Source organism: Halictus rubicundus, unplaced genomic scaffold (assembly GCF_050948215.1).
Source record: "Halictus rubicundus isolate RS-2024b unplaced genomic scaffold, iyHalRubi1_principal scaffold0022, whole genome shotgun sequence".
Lineage (NCBI taxonomy): Eukaryota > Metazoa > Arthropoda > Insecta > Hymenoptera > Halictidae > Halictus > Halictus rubicundus.
This window is the reverse complement of record NW_027488563.1, coordinates 1,885,584-1,899,625: the sequence shown is the minus strand read 5'-3', so window position 1 is coordinate 1,899,625 and position 14,042 is coordinate 1,885,584. Positions and strand designations below refer to the sequence as shown.

At 45.8% G+C, this 14,042-nt stretch overlaps 1 long non-coding RNA gene across 1 annotated transcript in view; it reads right to left on the bottom strand.

Moving 5' to 3' along the window:
- The window catches only part of LOC143363114 (uncharacterized), a 99,000-nt gene extending 85,167 nt beyond the window's left edge, over window positions 1–13,833 (bottom strand). The window contains exon 1 of the long non-coding RNA XR_013083736.1: window positions 13,704–13,833. This is a non-coding gene — a long non-coding RNA (uncharacterized LOC143363114). The remainder of the gene's footprint in view (window positions 1–13,703) is intronic.
- Between the last annotated feature and the right edge of the window lie 209 nt (window positions 13,834–14,042).

Here is a 14,042-nt window from a genome sequence, read left to right as displayed (position 1 = left end):
CAAGTTTTAGTCTCCATCTCAGTAACCGTGAGGTAGGATCTTTAACGGAATGCAGCCAGGTGAGCGGCTTGTGATCTGTTATTAAAGCGAATTTCTTTCCGTACAAGTATGGTCGAAAATGATTTACACAGTATATTATAGCGAGTAATTCTTTCTCTATTGTGGGGTAATTTAATTCTGAACCGTTTAAAACTCGGGATGTATACGCTATTGGTTTGTCCTTGCCGATCGGACCCTGGCTTAGAACTCCTCCTACTGCAAATTCTGATGCATCGGTGGTCAAAACAAAAGGTTTGTTAAAATCGGGGTATTGTAGTACAGGTTCTTCGCACAGTTTATCGCGTAGGGTTTGGAATGCGTCCTGTTCCCTTTCGGTCCATTTAAATGATTCACCCTGTTTTAATAATTGCGTCAACGGTTTTGCGATTTTAGAAAAATTTGGGATAAATCGTCTATAGTACCCTGCTAATCCGAGAAATTGCTTAATGTTCTTTTGCGTTTTGGGAACCGGGAATTCCTGTACGGCTTCCAGTTTTTTTGGATTTGGTCGGACACCGTTTTCGCTAACAATATGTCCGAGGTAGCACACTTCCTTTCTTAAAAACTCGCATTTGTCGGGCTGTAGTTTTAAATTAACCATGCGCAGTCTATCCATTAGTTTTCGAAATTTAATTTCGTGTTCGCGTAATGAGCTTGAATATATTACTATGTCGTCCAGATACACAAAAACCTCGTTGCCCTGTAGTCCTGACAATACCCGATCCATTAAACGTTGGAATGTCGCGGGGGCGTTTTTCAGACCGAATGGCATTCGCTCGAACTCGTAGTGCCCATGGGGTGTTGTGAAGGCCGTTTTATGTTTATCATCCGGATGCATGCGCATTTGATGAAATCCTGACGCTAAATCAAATATTGAAAAGTATTTCGCGCCGCCTAATTGGTCGAGGATATCGATAATGTTGGGTAGTGGGTATGCATCTCCGATTGTCTTTTCGTTTAGCATTCGGAAATCCAATACCATCCTCCATTGTTTGTTCCCCTGTGAATCTAATTTTTTGGGTACTATCCAAACGGGCGTGTTGTAGGGGGAATCAGATGGTTTTATCGCTCCGGTATTTAATAAATCGTGAACTTGTCTCTCAATTTCATCTTTGTGGATGGGCGGAAAACGGTATTGTCTTTTATTTATGGGTTGGTCGTCGGTAGTCAGTATTCTGTGCTCTATTGCAGTCGTAAACCCTAGGGGTTCGCCAGGTATGTGAAAACAATCGGCGTATTCTTGCACCAACTTGGTAATGTGCGCGCGTTCCTCTGGATTCAGGTGGTCTAACCTTAATAGGTTCCTTATTTTTTGAGGGCGTTTAATGTTTTCTGGATCTTAGCTGCGATTTCCGCGCGCGTTTGTGGACGATGGTTTCGCTATTGGGGGTTGGAGCGAGTTGATTGGAGTTTGGTCGTATTTGGTAGGTTGGCCGATAGGCAATGATTTGGATGCTCTGTATCTGAGGAATCTTGAATCTGAAGGATCCATGTTTGGATTTGAAATAAGGGAGCATTTTTTAGTGCTATCGGACTTGCAAATACGTTCTTGGCCATGAGGGTATTTATTTTCCTGAATGAGGGAAACTTCGTGGATTTTTACCGTAGGGACTACAATTTCGATGTCGCGATGGCTTGTGTTAGTGATGTCTAGGTAAGCTCGACCGTCGTTAACCGTTGCCAGTACGTCACCCAGGTATATTTCGTTATTTCCCTTTACTCGTAAACGCGGGATGTATCCTTGACCGATTGCCGGGTTGGCTATTTTGACGTAGCCTAGTGTTCGAGACCTCGCGGGGACCACTAAATTTTCCTGGGATTCGAATGGGATTACCTGAGTGTCGTATTCCAGGCATTTATTTTTATAGTCGATGCGGGCATTCTGCTCTACGAGAAAGTCGGAACCGATGATGCCCTCCTGAGTAATTGGGAAGTTATTATCTACCGCGTGAAAGGTTACGAGTCGCCCTAGGATATTTATTTTTAATTCCCCTCTGGTCAGTACCTGTTGTGTCGTAATGCCGCTCAATTGTAGAATTTCGTTTTGGTTAATTTTAGTGGAGGGGTTGATTGAACGGATTTTTATGAGATTGGGACCTGATCCACTATCAACCATGAGATTTGAGGGCGAAATTAAATCGAAACTGTTGATTCGCACAACTGGCACGTAACCACTTCGGGTTAAATTTATTCGCGCGCTACCGATTCGGCGATCTCGGACTCTATGTTGTATACTTGGCGCTCTGTCGGGTAACCGCGTGGTGCGCCCGTCCGCACGGTATTTGCAAAGTTTCCCGATTGGGCCTGATTAAGGTTTTGAGCCTGAGCATTGCCTGCTGCTCTACTGTTATTATAAGCGCGTTTCCTACATTCTTCGATAACGTGTCCGTTGTTTTTACAATATCTGCAAAACTTGAGGTTGCCCGAGTTTGGATTGGGATTTTTAAAGGGTCTGACAGCGTAATGCGTACCGTAGTTGTGTTCGGGGTTATTGTTTGTACGTCCGCGAGAGTTGGAAGTTCGGCGTTGCGTTTCTAATACAATTTGGACTATTTTTTCGTAATCTGGACTGTCGTTATGTGAGGACTGCGGTTTCTCTGGATTGTTTCCTGGTGTCAGGAGGTTTTTGTGCATCCAACAATTGGATGCTTCATGCCCTGTTCTTTTACAAAGTTGGCAAGTGGTTGGATGGGGTTCGATTTTGAAGATTGAATTGTTCTGTTCCCTCCCCTCGAATCGGTCAGAGGATCCGCGCATGGTTAAAATGGCGTTATTTTCCTTTTCGACTAAGATTGCTTTGGAAATGGCCTCGTTAATATTTTTAAATTCTATATTCGGCATTCGTATCGAAATTTCCGGTTTTAACCCCCGTAAAAAACATTTCTGCAAATTCTTATCGGTGCTGTCAACGAACGCGGGTGTGATGCACCCGCCTTCTTTTTGAAACGCGTCTGTAATACTTTTACCTAATTCCCGGACCCGATTCGCAAAAGTTATCACCTCCTCGCTTGATTTTTGGAAGACATTAGACAGTTTCCCTAAAGCTTCGTATACTGTTTCGTGCGGCGCATATATAGACCTAAGGTACTCTACTAATTCGCTCACCCTGCTGAACTTCATTCCGAGAATCGACCGTCGTGCATCTCCTTTTAATTTGTTCCTGATGGACCTCACCAGGCTGTCTTCGCAGTGGGACGGGATCATGTCCGTAGCTTCTTCGCATCCCTCGGCGAAACACACGAAGGCCATATTTTTCCCATCGAACTCCGGAATGGCATTTAGTGCGTCTTTGTACAGCGTGACGTAATATCCGTTGTTGCCCATCGTTGCCGAGGATAGTCCTTCTTGCTGCTGCGCGGCTCCGTGGTTTTGATGCTGGGCTTGTTGAGCTGCTAGTTGCTCCTGTTGAAATGCCAACCGTCGCTGCTCTTCCACTAGTTGGTCTTTGCAGATTTGTATTTGGGCCAGCTGGTTTTCGAGGGTTCCATACATTTCCTCAATCTCCCGACTTCGTTCTTCCAGTGCTTGGTTCTCTGCTCCTAGTAGTTTCGGACTTGGGGTTCTTGTCAGAGGCATCTTGAAAATGGTTACTGCGTGTAAAGGTTTTCAACTTGATTCACGTCACTACCACAAACGATCCCACCGCTGTCACCAATGTTACGTTCGCGACGATATTCCTAGTTACGGGCCGATCGCGACGCGAAATACTCGTCCTTATTTTTCGGGTCAAGCCACTTAAGGAATTTACCCCGGGATCGGGACTCGGGTAGTGAATCGTAGATTGGGATAACTGCTGGAGCCGTTTATTCAAGTCGATGTCGTACAAGAAGGTGTTGGCGGTTCGGAATTCGGAACTGAAGTGCGTGTCGGTTTGTACTTTGCTACTAAGTGTTTTTTGTTACATTTCTATTGGTTGTCTGCGGATGAGTGTCTATTTTCCTGCTTGGCGTAGGTGTAGCTGTGGGTGTGGTCTGTATGGGTCGTTGGGGGTAGAAGGTGTTGTAAATATTCGGGATTTATGGTTTTTCGGTCGTACGGGTCCCCAACCGTTCTGCAATCTTTGGAAAATTACTTTACAACGGTTCAAGGACTCGGCCAGATGCGAGACTTTTTCTGGCCGCTCGGGTCGCCAAGTCTGGTACGCACGTGACACGGCATACCCCCAACATACCACTACCCATAAACACCGAACCAATTGTACCCCCAACACACTCGGAAACATACGAGCGTTATACAACACGTTCCGGCAGACACGTAAGATTCCCTGATCGTTATCAAGCGGGTTTCTCTTAATACAACGCATATACCACATGTAGGACGTAGGATATAGATTTCACATTAGCCGTAAATAGGACATAAGAGCCCTTGTACAAATAGGATTAGCACATAATTTCTTCTTTTTCTACTGGCGTAATTTTCGTAATATATACGAAATTACTGGTAGGGGGGTGATGCAGCGGCCCGGCTGCCGCCACACCGCTCCCTTTTGTATACCGAAGGGTACCAGGGTTTTTCCCGAGACACCGGCGTGACCTCGGTATGGACATACCTGGTACCTTCCTCTACGCGGTTAGACTATTATAAATAGCGCCCAAAAAGTGTACCGAGTTCAGTTGGTCGCTCGCTGCCGATCACGACCACTCCTGTCAAACGTGTATCACAACCGAAATAATAAACACCGTATATACATCCCAAGCGACTTTCCTACCGCGTGTTATCGAACCAAGTCTCTACATATTCTTGCACCCGCTGTGCATGTTACTTCCAAAATTAAATTTATTTATTTCCTTTTCCTCATTGATTGATATTTACCTTTCTTTATTTGACTTTCTCATTCTTGTTCTTATTTCATACCTATCTCTCTTCTAAGGCAGAGAGAGGCCTTTCCTGTCTGTGGATAATTGATTTTTGGAAGTTTCTCTCGGTATCCATGTTCGTTTATGCGCAAGTTTCGCTCTGATAAGGGAGTGTTCTCTTAGTTTATTAAGTTGTAATCTCGAATTTTACTTTAACTTTTGATCTACAAAATTATTTCTACTTTTGCTTTTACTTTCTTCTACTCGTTACCTTTTTCGAATATTACTCAGTATCTTCAGCTACAGATTACATCCCGTTCACTCTCCTTACTTTGTTCCACTTTGCATTTACAGTAAACTCTTTTGGTTTTCGTTATTCCCTGTCGGTACTGTCTATTTTCTAGTTACCGCCTTCTGTTTGCTCTTCACTTGGATTCCGTATTTATTTAATAATTTCTTTATACACTAGCTTCACCCTAGTAAGGGAGTGTTCATTTTGTTTCATTAAAAATGTAGTCTGTTATTCGAATATTGTTTTTAAGCCTACTAGTTTAAATTTCTCCTTATTTTAATTGATCGGATAATTTCCTTTTATCGATGTTGCTGTATATTCGACTAAGCTATTATATCTCATTCACTCTCCTTACTTTGTTCCACTTTGTATTTACATTTATCCCTCCGGTTATCTCTACTATCTTGCTTACTATTTTTCTCATTTCTGCTAGGTTTTTTTTGTTAACTGATACTATTCTTATCTACCCTTTCCTTCTTATACCCGGCTATTCCAGGCTTCTTCTCTACTTTGTTTGTCTTATGTTTGACTTACTTTTTAATTTGTTTCAGATTGCGGATGCAGCAGCTGTCTGGTTCAGGCGAGGGAGAGGGGGAGGTAGAGAGGCAGAGTGGAGGAGCGCGGGGGCTCTGTAGGTCTGTGCTCGTTCCTTGTTCCTCTTTCCGTACACTATGCAATCTCATCCTTCTTTATGTTTTCATCTTACAATCTTACAAACACCCTGCTTCCTCTTTCCTCTCTCCTTCCCATCCTTCTTGTTTTCTTGCATTTGGGTTCCTGACTGCCACCCGTCGCGGCGCAGCTACCGTCTTGGCTCAGTTTACCTTCCCTCTATGTTCCCTTCTCCTAGCCTGGTCCCGCTCTTTAAGCTTTTCCACAGGCATCCGAGGGGGTTGGTAGAGGGATTTCCCGAGCGTCCCGGCCGCATACTCCGTTCCGTGTGACGTTCCAGTCTCATTTCTCCTTTGTCGCCCCTCCTCTCCTCGTCCCTGCCCGCTCCAGCGCCGCTGCAAGTATTTTATATCACTACCTGGTTCTTACATTACTATGTACATTGTATTATTCAATTAGTTAACTTAGCTTGTGCTATATCTAAAGGTGTTGCATCCTGTCTGGATCACCTGATTCTAGATCCTCGGTAGTTCCCCTGCCGACAGGATTATCCCCCTTTTCTTGTTCTCTTCTTCTTTCCTCTTTTTCTTTTTTCCTCATCACCTGTCCGCAGAAGTTGGCAAATTCCCTCCATTTGTCTTCGTTCTCTGTAATGGTCTTCATTATCCTTTCCATAGTCATGGCCTCGTCCATCAGTTTCAGGCCCCTGCTCAGCGTTTGTCTTTCCTCCCTCCACATATGGCAATCAATGACCGTGTGCTCGGCTGTATCGGTTTCCTCTTGCTGGCACCAGCACTTCTCGTTCGTTGTCTTGCCGATCCTTTTTCTAAAAAAGTTAAAAACCCCATGTCCCGTTAATACTTGCGTCATATGAAAGTTCAGTTCACCATGCTTCCTCCTGTTCCACACGGACAAGTTAGGGATGAGTTTGAAAGTCCATCTCCCTACACAATCTCTCTCCCATTCTTCCTGCCATTTGGCTTCCGTCATTTCCTTCACCCTTCTTCTGAGTCCTATTTTTATTCTTCTTCCTATGTCCTCTAGTTCCTCTTCCTCGTTTTCCATCCTTTCCAGCGTGATGCCTTCTATGCAGGGGTGGATTTCTCCTATATTTACCCCCCCCTCTCATTGCCACTTGTATTCTTCTCAGGGTTTCTTTAAGGAGTATCTCTTTTTCTAGTTCGAATGACTGTTTTCTTTCTTCAATTTTTAGATGCCATGGTGGGACTGAGGCCAGCACGCACAGCGTTTCCGCGGGGACCGTTTTGTAAGCGGCTGTCACTCTGGCTAATCCTATCTTTTGTGTTTTCTTCAGTAGGGAGTGGTTTGCTCCTATGCTGGCCGCCTCCGCCCATACCGGAGCTCCGTATAACACAATAGATTCTATAGTTGTATAATATAGCTTCCTAATCGTCATTCTGGTTCTGCACCCGTTTGTCATAATACAGCTTAATGCTGCCAGTGTTCTGATTGCTTTATTTGTCACCGTTTCGAAGTGTTTTCTAAAAGATTTTTTATCATCAAAGATGACTCCTAGATACTTTAGGTGCTCGCCTGGGGTGATCTTAGTTCCACCTATCTCTATCTGGAATCCGTCATCTATTTTCTTTTTATTCATCATGATCACTTCTGTCTTATGTTCCGCTAAGACCAGTCCCGTGTCTTTCATCCACTTCTGTGTTTCATCAATAGTTTCTTTAGCCCTACTCTTGAGTCTTCTCTGCGTTGCCGCTTGCGTCGTAATTATGATATCGTCCGCGAAGGCCGTTAGCCTCGTCATTGGAGGCACTGGTTTCCTGAGGAGCCCGTCATAAACCAAGTTCCATAGGAACGGTCCTAATACTGAGCCCTGGGGGACTCCCATATTCATTTTTGTCCATATAATTTCGTCCGTTGCTGCATAGCAAACTTCTCGATTCTTAAAATAATTCCTTGTCTGTTTTATAAGATACTGCGCAGTTTCTCTAAACTTCATTTCTTTCATAATTGCGTCCCATTTTAGTGAGTTGAAAGCATTTCTAACATCGAGAGCGATCATCGTACCGAATCTCTGTTTCTCTGACGATGTTATTGCTTCTTTGCTCACCCTCACCATGGCATGGACCGTAGACTTACCTTTAATAAAACCGAACTGGTTTTCGTCGAACATTTTTTCGCCCAGTTCCTTTTCGAATCTATCCCTTATAGCATATTCCAACATTTTTGATATCGCATCTATTATGCATATTGGTCTGTAGGCTGCCGGTAACGTTGGATCTTTACCTTCTTTTCGGAGGAAAATTGCTCTTGCTTTTTTCCAATTTCCAGGTAATTCTCCTCTTGTTATAATACCGTTGAACAGTGCCGCGAATCTGTCCGGTCTGTTTTCCGCTAGCTTCTTTATGATTGCCGGTGGTATACCGTCTAGTCCTGGGGCTTTATTAATTTTTTATTTTTTGGCTGCCTTTAAGATCTCTTCCTCCTTTATTCTTGGTATTGCCTCCATTGCTGATGAGCTTCCGTCATCCGGTCCACCTTCCGCATCTTCTGCCTCCTTTCCCCACTCCCCCTCTTCTGCCTCTGCTTCTGGGAATAGTTCCTTCAGGACCGATCTAGCCATTAATGCTGAGGTTGCGGCTGGTGGGGCATTGGGCCTTATTCTTTTCATGATCGTCTTATAGGGTTTCCCCCAGGGGTCTTTTTCAACTGTTTCGCAGAGTTCTTTCCAAGTTCTGTCCTTTTCCTTTCTTATTTTCTTTTGTAGTTCTCTTTTTGCCTTTTTGTACAAAAAGCCCAGGATTTCCGCTATATCTTCGTTATTTCTACTCCTTTCCTTTTGCCTTTTCCTTCTTAGTTGTTGAACCTTCCTTCTTTGTTCGTTGATCTCCTCGCTCCACCAGGGGTTATTCTTCTTGCTCTGTTTTTGCTCATTGTCCATTTTCGCTAAGGCCTTCTCGCACCAGCCTGGAATTAGGTCTAAGAACGTCTTTTCGTCTTCCGCATCAAATATTTCTTCCTCGTTAATTTTTTCCCCTCTAAGAGCATCGTTCATGACTCTTATGATTTTTGATAGTCCTCTCTGCGTCACTTTCCACCTAGAAACAGATACATTATTAATTGTTCTTTTTTCCCCGGTCTCCGGAATTTTAGTAAGTAGGTATTTATGATCCGAAGCTGATTCGGTATCCAAAACCCTTGTCCTCGCATCCTTTTGCCTCGCTAGGCTGTTTGAAATCGCAATAAAATCGAGGTTTGAGGTGGATTTCCCCCTCTCGAACGTGTGTCCCCCGTCTGGAATTATTGGATGGATTCCTAGTTCCATAAGGTTGTCTAGGAGGATTCTTCCCTTTGCGTTCTGTTCTTTCGAGCCCCATGCCGGAGACTTTGCATTGAAGTCCCCTCCTATTACTATCCTCCTTCCTTTCTTGGATTCTTCTTGTAGTACATCCTTTAGGATGCTGATTCTGTAAGCGTAGTAATCTGATGACATATTGCGTGATATATAAATACTCACGTACGAAGTGTCGCCTATTCTAATTAACACGAAGTCGTCTTCCTCTCTATCTCCATCTTTTTGTCTTTTTCCTCCTTTTAGATCCCATATCCATATTGCTGCAGTTCCCTTCTTAGATAAAATCCAGTCACCCGGATTATACAGTGGTTCTGCTATTAATACTAAATTTACTTTCGATTCTATAGCTGTCTGAGTTAGTAGGTAGTGCGCTAATCTGCAATGGTTGAGATTTATTTGCAGTATATCGATTATAAATGTTTATTTTCCCTTGTTTAGATCCGGTATATATTTCTTGTATTGCGGGCAGTTTACCGCGCCCGCTACATGCTCGGCTTTTGCTGCGGGTAGACCCGCCCTTATGCATAGGATGCAGCTTCTGACCGCCTCGCATCCATTGGCCGGCGCCCCCTGATACCTATCCCGTCCTCAAGCCTGGCAGGAATCCCACTGATCCCTATCCCGTCTTCATGCCTGGCCGGAGTCCCCCTGATCCCTTTCCCGTCCTCATGCCTGGCCGGAGTCCCGCCGATCCCTATCCCGTCTTCATGCCTGGCCGGAGTTGCCCTGATCCCTATCCCGTCGTCAAGACCGGCCCACGTCCCCCTGATCCCTGTCCCATCCTCAATCCTGGCCGGAGTCCCCCTGATCCCTATCCAGTCCTCAAGCCTGGCCGTACTCCCCCTGATCTCTATACCGTCCTCAATCCTGGCCGGAGTACCCCTGATCCTTATACCGTCATCATGCCTGGCCGGAGCCCCCCTGATCCCTATCCTGTCGTCAAGCCCGGCCCACGCCCCCCTGATCACTATCCCGTCCACAAGCCTGACCAGAGTCCCCCTGATCCCTATCCCGTCCTCAAGCCCGGCCCACGTCCCCCTCATCCCTATCCCGTCCTCAAGCCTGGCCGGAGTCCCCCTGATCCCTATCCCGTCCTCATGCCTGTCCGGAGTCCCCATGATCCCTATCCCGTCCTCAATCCTGGCCGGAGTCCCTCTGATCCCCATCCCGTCCTCAAGCCTGGCCCACGTCCCTCTGATCCCTGTCCAGTTCTCATGCCTGGCCGGAGTCCCCCTGATCCCTTTCCCTTCCTCATGCCTGGCCGGAGTCCCGCCGATCCCTATCCCGTCTTCATGCCTGGCCGGAGTTGCCCTGATCCCTATCCCGTCGTCAAGACCGGCCCACGTCCCCCTGATCCCTGTCCCATCCTCAATCCTGGCCGGAGACCCCCTGATCCCTATCCAGTCCTCAAGCCTGGCCGTACTCCCCCTGATCTCTATACCGTCCTCAATCCTGGCCGGAGTACCCCTGATCCTTATACCGTCATCATGCCTGGCCGGAGCCCCCCTGATCCCTATCCTGTCGTCAAGCCCGGCCCACGCCCCCCTGATCACTATCCCGTCCACAAGCCTGACCAGAGTCCCCCTGATCCCTATCCCGTCCTCAAGCCCGGCCCACGTCCCCCTCATCCCTATCCCGTCCTCAAGCCTGGGCGGAGTCCCCCTGATCCCTATCCCGTCCTCATGCCTGTCCGGAGTCCCCATGATCCCTATCCCGTCCTCAATCCTGGCCGGAGTCCCCCTGATCCTTATACCGTCCTCATGCCTGTCCGGAGTCCCCATGATCCCTATCCCGTCCTCAATCCTGGCCGGAGTCCCTCTGATCCCCATCCCGTCCTCAAGCCTGGCCAACGTCCCTCTGATCCCTGTCCAGTTCTCATGCCTGGCCGGAGTCCCCCTGATCCCTATCCCGTCCTCATGCCTGGCCGGAGTCCCGCCGATCCCTATCCCGTCTTCATGCCTGGCCGGAGTCCCCCTGATACCTATCCCGTCCTCAAGCCTGGCCCACGTCCCTCTTTTTTTTTTTTTTTTTAGTAAATGAATTTCCTTTATATTTCTCTTGTCTATTTACATTATAATCTTATTTCTATCGTATGCTTCTTAATTATTATATCTAATCGCTAATTTATCCTTATAATTTTATTCTATGTTTATTCTTGGCCTGCTCTTATTTAACTAGTGCGTATACCCGCTGGTATTTCTTAATAATCTGCTTATATTACTATTCTTATCCTTATTCTCTCTTCGCCACTCTCTTTCTCTCTCTCTCTCCTACTATTTTTCGCTTACTCTTATCCGTTTTTCTATTTAGCGAGCCCACTTATTTTGCAGCGAACTGCATCTTCGCGCGTCTATGTTCGCATTCCGATGAGACGGCGCGACGTATAGCTTCGACTCTCTCGCACCCGTCTGTTGGTATTATGCCAACACGCGCGACCTTGCTCTCGCTATTCGGTACCGATCGCGCGTTTCACGCGACGCGGTCCGGTATAACTTTATTTCTCTCTTTCTCCTTTTCTTATTTTCCCCACTTTTATTACTTAAACTTCCTAAATTAGGTTCCAAATTTCTCTTAAAACTAAATTCGCTATCGCGTAGATAATAAAATATTAAATGTTTTATGTCTAGTTCTACTATTCGCTACGACGCTTACACACTAATTATTTTATTATATTTCCGCTTCTAATGCTAATTTCTTTGAATTTCAAATTTTTTCTAACGCCTTGTATTATATACTAAGTATTTATCCAAAAACTAAATCTCTAATTTATCCTATTCTGTTTTCTTTTTTCACTTATAAATCTAACGCGTGTGTTGCTTTACTAACACCTTCTTACGTCCTACAAAAATTCCGTGATTTTTTTCCGGATATTTTTTCTATGTTCTCGCACGACTGATCTCAGAATTTAAAAATAGATTGTAAATTTATCACATGTACCTTATCACTATTGTAAATATCTAACTCCTAACCTAAATTATATTGTTTGTTCGTCGCTCTTTAACTATATTTTTTCTAGTTTCTTAGTCTATAATTTCGAATTTCCGATTTTTCTCGCCGCTATCTTCTTTCTTACACTCTATAGTTAAGCTATTTAATACGCCCCGGTCGCTGGGCTTTACGTTGCGCCCTATATCGCGTGCGGCCCCCCTGCGTTCTGCCTTTTTGGCGATTTTTAACAAACGGTTGTCACACTCTCGGTGTTCTTAGTCCGTTTCCAACCTTTTCTTATCGCTAAATCTTAATTTTTTATCTTTCCCCGTTGGGCGCTTCCCCCCGTACAGGATCCTCGCTGTGTCTACCCCCTCCCTTGGAAGGTCGCTCGATACCCTTAATTTAGCGCCCTATCCCGTTTCTTCGAAAACGGTCCCTTTTGCGAAATTTCGCGAAACATAGATAAAACACCAGGGGAGGCTAAAGGCCAATCCCCTGGGACCGGTCGATAACCGAGTTGACGATATAATATTAATATATTATATATATTATATACGTCAACGAGGTTATCGACCGATTTTGTCCCAATCGTCTGTAAGTCCTAGAAAAACGACTTTTTAGGTATTTTTTCCGTTTCCGGGGCTCTAAATTTTTGGAGGGTGCTTCTGTGGTTCCTTGAAGCCTCCCTGTCAATTTTTGTTATTATCCGGTTGGTTTCTCTTACTAGATTTTCTTAAAACTCGATTTTTAGCGTTCCCTTAGGTTTTACCCTTCTTTTTTAACGTTGGGGTTATTCTATGCTTCGCAGCGGTCCCTCCCTTCACGATTTTAACCCTTTCGGGCGCTCGTGGGTCGCGCGAATTGCTCCAGCTACTACAAATTCCGGTTTCGGCGGTGTTTTTTCCGCCGATCCACTATATAGCTATCCTATTTTATTAGTTCTAACAGTTTATTTCCTGTTTACTCGCCTCACTCGCCCTTAGGAACAACCGACCCTTCTTTTTCCCCGTTTCCTCGTTCTATTTTTATCAGGTTAGGTTTTCCCCGTTGAGTGGCACGTAATCCCGGTTTCCTTTTTCTCTATTTCCCGTCTTCTTATTTGAAACGTAGCGGAAAATTGCCTAACTCCGTTTCTTTTTTGTTTCAGGACCCGATTCCCAGCTGTCCCTTTCGGAGGGCGGTTCCTCCTGGTATTCCGGTCGTCGGAGTCCCACCAGCCCTGTCCGTTCTCACTCTATCGTCTATGCTACTAGAATTTTTCCGGTAAGTATATCCCAAACTGATTTTATTTTATTCCTTTCAATCTAGTCTATCTACTCCTGGCTTTATGAACTGTTATTCAGCCTTTTAGCTATTTAAATTGTTGCCCTGCCCTATCTTGCAACCAAGGAGCACGCAGCCTAGGATGTACCGAGCGCGCGAGCAGCTCGACACTATTCACTGCAGCTACCTCGTTACATTAAATCTAAATCTTACTCTTATTTCATCTAGAATAAACAATTCTACAACTCTATTCGAAAACCGCACTCTGTAATTACCAATTACTCGATTACTATTCTATATCAACTACACGCTACCGCGTTTCGTATCTATCTCTGGCCCACGTCCCTCTGATCCCTTTTTTTTTTCGTGAGGAAATGTTTTATACATAACCCGACTCCCTGGGGGAAGCCGGGGTTATGTGGGATTCTCCCCGGAGGACGAACCCCCGGGGACTACCCACTAAAACCTCACGCCCACCTAAGCTACACGGGAGGTGCCTGGATCACGCGAGTACTCAACAGGACACCTCCCAGCTATCATCATGCCCCGGGGGAGGGGTTAACCTCCCCCACTGCCTACGCTATAAGACCCCGGGCGGAGGGACCCGCCCGGTGTCCCCATCCCTGGAGCCTTCGGATTGGGTTTCCCGAGCCCCAGCTCGGTCCACCCACAGCTCCCGGAGTCTTCGTGCCCCGCTCGGGGCCGGTGTCCCGAAGGAACCAGCCCCGGCCGAGGCAAGAAGACGCCGCCACCGGAAGGAAGGGCCGTCGGAGGCGCG